This window comes from Lipotes vexillifer, unplaced genomic scaffold, assembly GCF_000442215.2.
Source record: "Lipotes vexillifer unplaced genomic scaffold, Lipotes_vexillifer_v1.1 scaffold1048, whole genome shotgun sequence".
Classification (NCBI taxonomy): domain Eukaryota; kingdom Metazoa; phylum Chordata; class Mammalia; order Artiodactyla; family Lipotidae; genus Lipotes; species Lipotes vexillifer.
The window spans coordinates 2146923-2157077 of record NW_006785351.1 but is presented as its reverse complement, the minus strand read 5'-3'; the positions used below and the strand labels follow the sequence as shown (position 1 = coordinate 2157077).

Sequence of the window (10155 nt, the reverse complement as noted above, 5' to 3'; positions counted from 1 at the left end):
AAATAATAATGACTCCAATTAGCCGTAAAATGTTGTAAAATAATAGGTAAATAAAAATGCACTAGTCCATAGTGATTCTCTCTGTTCTGTCCAACATCCCTCTTTCTCCACACAAAAGCAAGAAAGATTGATTTAAAATGTCACTTTTATCCCTAAAACTCTTCAATGATTCCCCTTTACTCTTAAAATTGAAAATCCTTATTATGATTTCTAAGGCCATGTACTGAAGCTGAATCCGGCTTCTGTACCCCGACACTAAATTAATTTTCAGAGACAGAATTTTGGGCGAAGTAGAAAAGAATAGAATAGCTTTATTGCTTTGCCAGGCAAAGGGGGCCACAGCAGGCTAATGCCCTCAAAACTGTGTGTCCCAACCTGCAGCGGGTAGTGAGGAGTTTTATAATAATGGTTTAAAAGGGCGAGATCAGTTTGTGGACATTCTCCTGATCGGTTGGTGGTGAGGTAAGTGGGAGTCAGCATCATCAACCTTTTGGTTCTAATCTGTCTGGGGTCTAGTGCTTGTGGAGAGTCTACTGTTAATTTCTCCCACCTGGTGGGGATTTCAGTATCTGCAAAACAGCTCAAAGACATTGTTATATGTATGCATTGATGGGGAACCAGGACCTCGCCCTAAGGCTGCACTATTGTTTCTCTTGACTGTTCTTCCTTGTTTCCGCATCCCCTCCCTTCCCTAATTAGCAACTGTTTGAACCTGCCCATTGAAGCTCAGGGGAGGTCCTGGAGGCTGAAAGAAACCTATTTCCTGTAATCAAGAAATGGGGGACACAGAAAGGCTTTTGTGCCCAGGATCCCCCGAGGGTCCTGCTCAGTATCAGCCCGAGCTGAGTCTTGTTTAACTACAACTTGATCTCATATTTTCTCTCCATTGCTCAGTGCATTCTAGCCCCACTGGCTTCTTTTCTCTTTGCCAAACACTCCAAGCCCCTGCGCAACTTGGGAATTCTGTGCCTTATTTATTTCCTCTTCAATTTTTAACAGTCTTTAATTATCTTATTTTCTTCTTTGTTTATTTATATCTTACCTGTCTTTCCCAAGAGAATATAAATTCCAAAAGGTCAGGAAAGTCTGTCTTTTCCACTGTCAGATTCCAGTTCCCAGTATAGTGAGTGGGAGATAATTGGCTCTCAATGAATATTTCTGAATAATAAATGGAGGATGAATGAATAATAAACAGATAAATGAAATAATTCTTCTGACTTCCAGTTCTAGTCTCTTTCCATGACAAGTTTTTATTTTTCCTTCTTTCTGTGTAGTTTGTCTCTATATGTATATAGACCATACTGCATACATTATGTAGCCTATATGCTTACACAGTAAATCCTTCCATGTAGCTATCAATGAAATGAGTGTGTATTGTTATTGTTTTTCCATTTAGAAGGCTAACACTGGAAAGGTCCTTAGAAATCCCATCAAATCCTCTTGCTTTACAGATAAGGAAACAAGGCCTGTCGTGTATAAGTTGCTCAAGGTCACACAGCTAACAACTTTTATACTTGAAATTACATCCCAGATCTACACACTTTCTAGTTCAGTGGCCTTTTAAGTACCTTTCCCTTTTCTATAGTATTGGTTTGTTCCTCAACCCTTAGCTCCCTACCTCCTACCAACATACAACTGGGAATAGAAGGAAATGGTATGAGTGGAAAATGAGGTCCTCATGGTGTCTTAGAATCATCGGTGCCCCAGGAGAGAAAGTTTCACTGAGCTAGTAAGCATCACCGTGCTCCTTAGCAGCATTTTTTAAATCACTAATGTGCCCTCCTAATGAGATTGGCCTCAAATGACATTGTGTCTTAGGAGGCTGTATGCCAAGACATCCCAAGTGTGTGCATTTATGCTGTCTACTGTTCCCTAAGAACCACTTTGCCAACTGTGGGGATGGAAAAATTATTCCCGGAATTCCATGGCAACTATTTCCGAATTTCCCATGTTTGTTCAAATGATAAATGTAAAACCATCATCTATTTTTAAACTCTTTGGGCTTTATTGACTCAAAAGAACAGGAAAGTCCTGTCAGGACAACTCTGTTTTATGAAAAATTAAGGGTGGGGACTTTGCATTTCTTTAAATAGTCTAAAAGTGTAAGGTTGTTTTTCTTACACAAGAACTGTGCAGTTAATTGAAATTGAATGGCCTTGCTTTCCTTCGTAAATGAAGCTCATTCCTAAGATTGAGATGCTAAATCTTAATCATGGGAAGTCCCTGAGGCAGGGATGTGTGTTGAAGTATAAGTAACGGTTTAGCAAAAAACATACTATCCCAATGATCATGGGGTCTATAAAGGGAACAGGGCTCTCTTCTGGAAGGAGGTTTACTTTGGTATTCATAAAGGCCCCATAGTTCCATTCTGACATCCACTTCTCCTCTAACTATGCTTAGCGTTCATTTATCCAAACTGTTGTGTAGTTTCTGTTATCCATATGGCATAGTACTGTTGGTTATAAAGGACACAAAAAAATGGGTAAAACTCTCTCCCTCCTATGAAGAAGCAATTTAATAAAAGTTTAACCACCCTAAGTTATGCACACTATTTACCTTTATTTAAGCCACATGGGTGTGGGAAACTAATTGAAGTAAATTCAGAGGATCAGAGTTTGAAAGAAGTTCAGGAGTTATCTTGTCCACTGCTACTGAATGTGAGGTCCCTGGGCCAGCAGAAGCAGCATTACCTGGAAACTTATAAGAAAATGTACAATTCTTGGCTTCACCCTATATCCACTCAATCAGAATCTGTGTAATATGATCCCCAGGCAATTCCTGTAAACATTAAATGTGAAAAGTGTTGATCAACCCACTGATATCTTGGATTCGTTCTATATTTACAGATATAGGGGATTGTAATTCTGTGATAAATATATATTCAAACTGATAATCTCCTCCTATCTCTCACTCAATACCACATAGCTTTTTTCAACTTCAGCTACCCTTAGGTGAGCACAGCCTTACCTAGATTCCAGAACAAAGAGTGAATCATTTGGAGCAATTCCTGGGTACTTGAACATTTAGAAAGAATTTGGGGGGGTGGAGAGAAGAAAAAAAGGAGGGAGGGAAAAAAGAAAGAAATCTATCATAATTGCCTACAATTTCATAAATTTTGTTCAACATAGACCAAGTATAATCTCTCCCATATCAAGAGATACATATCTTTCTAAAAAAAATGTGAGTCATGGTATGGCAGATTGTATTATTGTCCTCAATTACTCCTTTCCCCCATTCCTCTAGTAGGCTTATTGGAGGGTAGGGGAGTGGGGGGGGGGGCGTGGAATGGCCAGGAATTTACCTTCCCGGACATCAGGCTTGGTCAAAGGATCTGGTTTAAGATCAGGCTGGGCCAAGGAAATGTGTTTTGAGCTGTCATCACAGAGTTTTGGCCGGCCTTCTTGTTCTTTTCCTCTGCCTTGAGTAGAGAGGGACTTTTCTCTTACTCCAGATTCTAGGATAAAGAAGACACAGGGAGGAGAAGCACAACAGTCACCAATATGTAATGTGAGTGAGGAATAAGACTTTGTTGTTGTAAGCCACTGAAATCTGTGGGTTGTTTAACTTGAGAAAAGCTGAATAATGCACAGGGTCATCTGTGTCTTCTAGCATCAAGGGCCATTCTAACTATATTTACTTGAGAAGAAATGTTAAATGTAAAACAGTCTCTGTACAGGGAATTCCCTGGTGGCCCAGTTGTTAGGACTCTGCCCTCCTATTGCAGGGGCCATGAGTTCATCCCTGGTCGGGGAACTGAGACCCCACAAGCCACATGGCCAATAAATAAATAAATAAATAAATAAATAAAAATTAAGCAGTCTCTGTACTATCAACATTTATCATGTAGATAAACTATGAGGAAAACAAAATACAAATAATCTTATTTTGAGAGCCCATAGAAACTAATGAATCCTGGCCACCCTCCTGGCCGCTGCCTCGGGCTACTTTGTCAGAATCGATGTGTCAGCATTGATGCACATGCCCAGGAGTGCTTCTCTGAGCAGGTCACCTCGGGCAGCAAGATGGGCCTCATCTTTGAGGTGGCTGAGGCTGGCTGCCTGGACATTGACGTGGAGATTACAGGGCCTGATAATAAAGGAATTTATAAAGGAGACCAGGAGTCCAGTGGGAAATACACATTTGCTGCTCACATGGATGGAGCAGCAGCATATAAGTTTTGCTTTAGCAATAGAATGTCCAACATAACTCCAAAGATAGTGGAGTTCACCATTGATATTGGGGAGGCTCCAAAAGGACATGGAAACAGAAGCTCACCAGAACAAGCTAGAAGAAATGATTAATGAGCTCACAGTGGTGATGACAGCTGGAAAGCATGAACAGGAATACGTGGAAGTTTGGGAGAGATACACAGAGAAATCAATGACAGCACAAACAGCAGACTGGTCCTTTGGTCCTTCTTTGAAGCTCTTGTTCTAGATGCCATGACATTGGGATGGATCTACTACCTGAAGAGATTTTTTGTAGTCCGGAAAGTTGTTTAAAAAACCTTATTCTGATGATCCCAAACTCATAATTCCCTGTTTACCAAACATCTTGGTTATAGTAATGTCAAAAAAACAAAAAAGAAAGAAAGAAAAAGAAACTAACGAAGGCACATTGCATCTACCTAATTTTGGACATCAAGGAGACTCACTTGAAATTCAGAATGCAGATGTCTGCATGCCTGCAATGCACCAAATGTCTGAAAAATTGTTGATTTTAGGGGCTATTAAATAAATGTATCAGTTATTTTAGTGCTATTTATGCCTCCCAGAATTATTATGGTTTTATCTTTAACACATTTCTTCTAAATTAAATATGTCACGATTACCCTGGAAATAAAGTTAACATTTTTCATTCACTTGGTGTAGGAACATAATCAGAATATTAACATAAAATGACACATTTTTTAAAAAGTTGAATAAATCATTTGTAATTCCTTTAATAAAACTTAAATGAGAAGCATCTGCTTTTATAGTATGTTTGAATTTCTAAAGTTAACCTTATAAACAAACTGATGCTTAATAAGATTTCCTCCCTATTCCAAGACCAATTTCCGGTGTTGATACAGAAAATGGCTCATATTTTTATATACCTTGACTGAATTAACATGGTTAAACATAAATAATATTTGATTTCTCTCAGTAACACTTCATAGTGTAGGAGACTATTTATTAGCTCTCTTATCCAGAGGAGAGCTCAGAGATTCAGCATGTACAAAGGTGTAACCACAACCAAACAGCTAATGGAGGAGTTTAGACAGAACAATAATTCATTCTGGCAGCCTTTCCACACACAAGAGATTTGCCAAAGCTACCTACCAATTTATTTCACGTGTTGAAACAAATTTGTAAGATTTAAGAAGTTTTGTACCACTTGGAATTTGTTGCTTTGTTTTTCATTTTTGTCTACTCTTTCCCTCTCTCCCTATCCCTGTATTTTATAACTCACAACTATCTAAAGTCTTGGGTATATTAAACAGTCTAATAAAATAAGCCCCTTGAACAATGTAATTAACCAGTAACAGAAAAGTTCCTTGACACAGCCTCTGTCTTAGCTGTACTGTTCTCTCAGGTCTTGTCTTGATTACCAGAATCCTTCCTCACCAGAAGAAATTACAAAGACATGCTTACACATCTGGAATCTATTGACTGAGGATCATCTCACAACCTAACAAAGCCTTATTTGCACACCCTGGCAGTTTTCATTTTTCACATGCACATACCCTGCTTCAATACAAAGAGTCCTGAGTTTAACACTTTTCAGTTATAGAAAAAATGGAATGAATAAGTAAATGAATGAATGAATCAGTGGAATGAATAAATAGAATTATTGTGTGCTTGGGCTTGGTGCAATCTCAAAGTGGACTCTATTTGAGTCTTCTGTTATGTGTCTACAGTGTTGCTTTCAACCTTGCATTCTCTATTAGCCTCTATTAAAGACAAGATATTCTGCCCAATTAAGACTTCTGTTAATTCAGTGGTTGCTGGATTATTTAAAGTTCTAACTCCTACAAACTAAAGGTCCTTGACTGCAGTTAGGCACAAGCTTTAATCTTGCTTTTGCCTTCTTCCAAGTTGGGGATAGGGTGATAATGATATAACATTTTCAGGTGGTAGAAGTAAGTTCTCCTTTCATAAACATCCAAAGTGATTTCGTAGCCATAGAGTGTTTGCCCTTTATACCAGATGTTTCACAACAAAGAAACTGAAGCCCAGGAAGTAATTGCCTCTAAGATTAATAACTAGCATACAGATATCCTGATACCTCATCTACTCTACTTAGTTCCATCCTAATTTGGTTAAAAACATAGTCTTGGTTTTAACTGAACTACTGTACATGTTGTTCTGAATGCCTACTATGCACAAAACATGTTGTTAGATATTATGGGTGGTTCAGGGATATACAACACTGATTCCTTCCTTGAAGAAGCTTATCAGCAAGTTAGGGAGGCTGTACCAGACATGGAAAGTAAAGTGTTAGTGGAAGTCATAATAGCTGAGAAAGAATTAGTATACAGATAATGTGAGCTGCAGGTATTCAGAGAGGTAAGACTCATGAACGCTGGCATGGTCATAGTAAATTTCAAAGAAAAAGTGCTTTCTCCCTAATAAGAAAGCAAACAACCAGTTGTTGTTTTTTTTAGTGGGTAAAAGATATGAATAGACACCTCACCAAAAATATACAATGGCAAATAAGCAAATGAAAAACTGCTCAACATCATATGTCATTAGGGAAATGCAAATAAATATAATAATAAGATATTACTACACACCTCTTAGAAAAGTCAAATTGAAAACAGTGAAATTACCAAATTCTGGTGAGGATATGGAGCAACAGGAACTCTCATTCATTTCTGGGGAGAATGAAAGATGGTGCAACCACTTTGGAAGACAGTTTGGCAGTTTTTCACAAAACTAAACATGGTCTTACCATATGATCAAACATACGTGCTTCTTGGTATACACAAAGGAGTTGAAAACTTATGTATATCCACATATGTTTATAGCAACTTTATTCATAATTGATAAAACTTGAAGTGATCAAGATGTCTTTCAATAGATGAGTAGATAAGCAGACTGTGATACAATGAAATATTATTCAGTGCTAAAAAAGAGTGGGCTATCAAGCCATGAAAAGACATGAAGGAACTTCAAATATATATTTCTAAGTGAAATAAGCCTATCTGAAAAGGCTACATACTGTATGATTCCAACTCTATGACATTCTGGAAAAGGCAAAACTGTGGAAGCAGTAAAAAAAATCAGTGGCTGCAAGGAATACTGGAGGAGGGGGGGAGAGTCAGATAAGTGGAACACAGGGGACTTTTAGGCACTGAAACTATTCTCTGTGATACAGTAATGATGCACACATACATTTGTTAAGATCTACAGAATGTTCAGCACAGAATGAACACTGTTGTAAACTGTAGACTTCAGTTAATAATAATGTATCAATACTGGTTCATCAGTTGAAACAAATGTACCACACAATAAAGACATAAATAATAGGGGAAATGGTGTTCAAGGGGGGATGGGAGAGGGGTTACGTGGGAGCTCTCTGTACTTTCTGATCAATTTTTCTGAAAAGCTAAACTTCTCTAAAAAATTGTCTTGTAATTATTTTTAAAAAGTGGACTTGGCCTAGTTAAGCTTCATATAAGCCAGAGGGGTTAGATAGGGAGGTTCAGGCAAGGGACACAGCAGAGCACAAAACCTAAAGGGAAAAGGGTGCACAGTGGGTCAGAGAGCAATAAACATCACCAGACAGGTCTGCGATTTCCTGTCCCTGCAGCTCTGAGTCTAAAGCCTCAAATTTGGCATAAACATAGCTGCATTTGAATCCCAGTTCTGTTGCTTAAGGGCTGTATGAGCTTCATTAAAGCCCTAAATCTTTCTGAACTTCTATTTCTTCACCTACAACATGGGGAAAATAACATATTCAGAATTGCAGAAAGGCTCAAATAAATTAATGTACATGAATTTCTCTGTGAATTCTGAAGCGCTCTAGAAATATTAGCTGTTATTATCAAAGAAAAGAAGCCTTCTCACTTCTTTTATTGCTTTTATGGTGACCCTCGCTTGGCAACTGGCTGCCATATGACAGCACAGATATGTCTTGTTGGAATGGAGTCACCTAAGTCTACCCCTCTGTCATCTTTCTTACAATGAAGTTTCTCCTAAACACTGCTTATTTGAATATTTGGCCAGTCTCTTGCTGAGACTGGCCAAATAGAGACACCAAGTTTCAGATAGAATCTGACATTCCAAGAGCAGCTTCAGTGGTATGAAGTCCCGGAAATCTGAGATGGCTGTGAATAGTGTCTGGAGAAGATCAGGTCTGGGATAACAGTCTTTGAACTTGATGATTTTCTTCTGTTTACTTCACAGTTCCTTCTCCATGACACTGTACCCTCTATCCCAATCTCCCCTCCAGTAGTGATTTGGTGATATGATATGTTCTGCTCAAAATCTCTATTAAAGATAAAATTAAGTTAAAAAGCAGCTAGAGACAGCTATGGGGACTGTTTTTACAAGTGATGTGCTCTTGTGGTTGAAGAGCATTACGTCAGGCAGAAGAGCTCCAAATAGCCCACACTTTATTTTAAAAAGTAGCATGCCCATTACATGAAAAATTAGATGGTGTGTAATCATTACAAATGGGGAATAAAGTTGTAGAGCTTCTTTTTAAAGATCTCATTTAATCTACACAAACCTTTGGTGAAGTGTGCTTCATACAAAATTTTACAGAGAATGAAACAAGCTCAGTATTTTAAGTGGCACCCCCCAAGCTCAGACTCATTTCTGAAAGGGGCAAAACTCCATTCTATTGTACCACTGACTCTAAGCCCGATGGCATGTCTGCTGTAGCCATTCACTGTTACTTCTCTCCCAAATGATAGACACTGATGTTACAGTCGTGACAGTCACTTAAGAATAAAATCCCAGCCATTACATTGTTTAGGGAAGCCCTAAATAATGCAATTTTACATATTATAAAATTAAATTGAATTAAGAAAAAAGACCACAGTGGGGGAATATAGGAGTGAGACACTCGATTTTCCCGGGAGTTGGGGAGAGGCCAAAGAAGACTTCATAGAGGAAGTGACCTTTGAAGTGAATGCTTTATTGTTTGTCATTTTTCATGTGTTTGTGTGTAATTTAACTTAGTCCAAAAAGCTGAGTGAATGAATCCTTAAACTGTGCTCCTCATGAATTTTTTTGTCTCCAAACCCAGATCGTGGTATTAGCTGCACAACACACCCAAATGAGAGACCACACAAGAACGGACAGGCATGGGGAAGATAGGGAGACGGTGAATTGCCTTGGTGGTAATCAATAGTGTGGCCATTGGAAATTTTACCTCTCTGATCATTAGTTGAAACTGAGGAAGACTTGGTGATTTCAAAATAATTTTCCATATCAGGGTTCTACACAGAATTGCCAATTGCCTATTACCCACATTGTGGGTATATTTCTTGAGCTGTCATTTTAAAGAGTCCCTCTTAAGCTAGCAAACAGCTATACTTCACAATTAGAATATAAACCTAGGTTGTGGAATTTACTAATTGTTCCTCACTGTTGTGGTCATTTAACCATAAAATATTCACAACCTAAGTCTTGTAACCCTTGGCCTTTCTTTCTCATGGGAAGGGGAGAGAATTGCTCAGAAAGATGACCTTCCCACTTGGGTCAACAAGAGCTGCAACTGGTTCTAAGGAGAGTGTCTTATTGCTGTCAAATTGACCGAAGTTGTCACAGGAGAAGCCTGCTGTCACTGTATCTTGCTCAGACCAGCCCCTTAGCTTGCTGAGTCAAGCTGTGCTGACTCCTAGTGATAGAATTTTAATGTGAGAGATGACAGAGGCCTTGGAGTTAATGTGTGTATGGAGGTGACAGTTTTGAATGTCAGCCAAAGCACAAAGGCCTGTCTGAAATTAATTTTGGGGGAGTGGCAGAAAGTCATAGGAAGGTAGAGAGACATAGTATGATGGAGAATTGAGATTGGTTGAGTCAAATCTACTGCCATCTGCGACAATGAAAGCATCATTGTGCACACAGAATATTTGAGCCTGGGAGGAATTCACCTCATCAGATAATTCTGCTGGTTTAATTTTTGATCAAAGTAGTATGTAACTTGCCACTTTTAGATCTC

The 10155-nt window shown here is 38.6% G+C and overlaps 1 pseudogene; it reads left to right on the top strand.

Annotated features, from left to right (window-relative positions):
• Positions 1–3909: 3909 nt before the first annotated feature.
• LOC103086551 (transmembrane emp24 domain-containing protein 2 pseudogene) lies at positions 3910–4502 on the top strand (annotated as a pseudogene).
• The last annotated feature ends 5653 nt before the right edge of the window (positions 4503–10155 follow it).